The following is a 2,855-nucleotide window of genomic DNA, read 5'->3' on the forward strand; positions in this document are numbered from 1 at the left end:
GGATTTATAAGTAAATTTTACACACTGATCAGTGAAGGTCAGCCTATAGTTGTGCTCATAATACATAAATAAGTGGTTTTTAGTTTTTGCCATTCGGCCTATAAATAAAATGTATTATTATTACTCATGAGTTTATTATTTGGTTGGAAACTTTGAAATGTGTGAATCTGTTGGCTTCTCCCACATCTTAGTAAAAATCAGTTAAAGATTGAACAGTTTGTGTAATAAAGTCCTAGATCAGATATCTGTGAGGTGATTCAGAAATAATAAATATATGACAAATGGTCAAAACCATTGCATATTTTTCCCAATATCTCTCATTTTAGACAACAACAGCTGGACGACTCCACCAAATATTGAGTCTGTTCATAAGTGCAGAACAAAGAAAAGGAAAGGAGTTCAAGATAAGACCCCCAGAAAAAAGATCAGGGTCTCTGTGACGACCAGAGCCTCCACAACCTGCCAGGACCACATCAAGAGGAAAATGACAGAAGAAGTAGAGGGATGTTCAACACCGACCAAGAAGAAGAAGGGACTCCTGCAGCAGGTCCAAACCAAAGAGACTTCCTCCTCAATGGACAGCAGCTCAGGTTGGCTGCTTTGCTCTACTTTATATTGACAGAACAAAGTGATACAAAAGCATGGTTGAAAAATCGAAACATTTTGGTATTCCCTTGAATCCAGCCTCTTTTACTATGGGAAACTCTATGAAAATTCACCCAGTGCTTTCAAAGAAATTCCTTTTCTGTGAAGCACAGCACAGACAGAGCAAATACAGTCCACTTGACACAGGTCACGTTTGAAAAGATCAGATATGTAGCAATCTGATCACTACATGTTGCATTAAAATATGCACTAAAAGTCCATTAAAAATGTCAACTTTGCATTAAAGTGTCATTATTTACCCAGTGACACTTCATGACAACAGTCATAAACATTCATGAAAACGTAATAGGTAATATGCAAATTCACTAGAGAATCAATATCACAGCTGGGTCTTGCTAACCTCTATTTAAACTCCTAGTGGTCAGATGATGGTGCAGCCACTGTTGCTCCTTTGGTAAATGTGTGTGTTTCCTTTAAAACAGTTCATCCTTTGTTTTAAGCTAAACTGTTGTACAAGAAAAGAGGAAAAGTAAAGAGGTGACAGGAAGCGATTCAGTCTCACCAGAAGGAGTTTAAAAAGGTGTTTGCAAGACCTGGATTTTATTTTGGTTATTCACTTGTGATTATCAGCAAGTAAATTACCATATTACATAAATATTTATCTTCAAGCTAAATTATTAGCAAACTAAATATTTAGCTCGCCAATCAAATTAGAGTTTAGATTTATGGCCGATATAAATCTATATAAATCTGAACCCGATATTCAGAATTATTTGCTTGATGGCCAGGTCGGATCTGGTTTCTGTGGCACATTCAGTAAGCCTACAATATATACAGCACAGACAAAGCCAAAAACAATGCATGATATAAAGTTGTGTTAATCTACTTATTACAGTAAATAAAGAGGGAGATAGTTTAATGAGACTGTAATAAATGCAGCACAACGCAGGCACACTTGTCTTTGTTTTCTGTCCAGCTATTTTTGCCTTATGGCAACTAAAGGCTGAAATACTCATGTTGTTTCTTTTGGTTATTCTCAATGTTAGGATCCAGCAACTTCAGTCCGGTACTTTACATTACAGGAGATATAAGAAAGAGGAATTTAAAGAGGAAGGTGGATGACTTTGAGGAATCACCAATGAAGAAGAAGACAAAAAAAGAACAAGTGACTTCCCAAAGAGGTCAGAATTTAAGTTGACAGTTTTGAAAAAAAAAGTACAAGTCAGAACTTCTACAATTAAATCTGAGGTAACATTAGTGTGAACAGGGTTTTATTCTGATGCTTTGTGAAACTCAAACATGTGTTCATGTGTTTAGCCAAATTCCAGAAAAAATATACTGAGCTGCATCTACTGGGAGAAGGAGGCTTTGGATCTGTGTTTGCTGGATATCGACAGAAGGATAAATTGCCTGTAGGTGTCTTTGGAATATTTAAAAGATTACTGATGGAAGAACTATTACTGATAACTTTCTAGCTAACAGTCAGTAGGAGTTAAAGTTTGTAAACAAAAAAAGAGTTAAAATCCTCTTAAAGATGGAAGTCTAACAGCCATAATGACATATTGACCTCTGTTTCAGCTGATTTTAGCTAATGAAGACTCAAACTGAAAATGTCCATGTCTGTAAGATAAAACTCTATATCAGTGAAATTACTTTATTAACCAATGAGATTTTAATTGTAAATATGTAGATGGGTAATGTCAAGGCACTCTGTCCTGTAGGTGATACATGCTTCCCTGCTTCAACCTTAACCCACTTGATTCAGATGACTGCAGTTCAGCAAACGTCATCCATTCAAATCAGCTGCACTGAAGCAGAGAAACACATAAAACACACGACAATGTCCCATAAGGACCAGGGTGGGGACACACTGTATTAAGTGAGCCAAAGAGCCACTCAGGGTTCTACAGGTTGCAGAACTATGACTAATAAGATGAAAAGTGTGATCCTACCTCAATTTGTTTTTAAAGGTTTTTTTGGCTCTAGTGGCCTTTATTTGATAGTCAGTTAACAGGATAGTTAACTGACTATCAAAGGGGAAGACATGCGGCAAAGGTCACCAGGCTGGGAATCAAACCCGTGACGGCCATGTCAAGGACTGAGGCCTCCACATGTGGGCCATGCTTAACCCCTGTGCCACCACAGCACATCCCCCTATCTCAATTTTTATCTCAATTTATTTTTAATTCTTTGTTTAATTAAAACTATGAAGCTATATAACTGAAATTGATCAATGAGATCACTTGGCT

The 2,855-nt window shown here is 36.9% G+C and overlaps 1 long non-coding RNA gene across 1 annotated transcript; it reads left to right on the forward strand.

Annotated features, from left to right (window-relative positions):
- Window positions 1-329: 329 nt before the first annotated feature.
- Window positions 330-1,863, forward strand: LOC107834084 (uncharacterized). Its single transcript, XR_001659867.1, has 2 exons — window positions 330-590; window positions 1,689-1,863. It is a non-coding gene; the product is annotated as an uncharacterized LOC107834084 (long non-coding RNA).
- The last annotated feature ends 992 nt before the right edge of the window (window positions 1,864-2,855 follow it).

Source organism: Poecilia formosa, unplaced genomic scaffold, assembly GCF_000485575.1.
Source record: "Poecilia formosa unplaced genomic scaffold, Poecilia_formosa-5.1.2 Scaffold516, whole genome shotgun sequence".
Taxonomy (NCBI): domain Eukaryota; kingdom Metazoa; phylum Chordata; class Actinopteri; order Cyprinodontiformes; family Poeciliidae; genus Poecilia; species Poecilia formosa.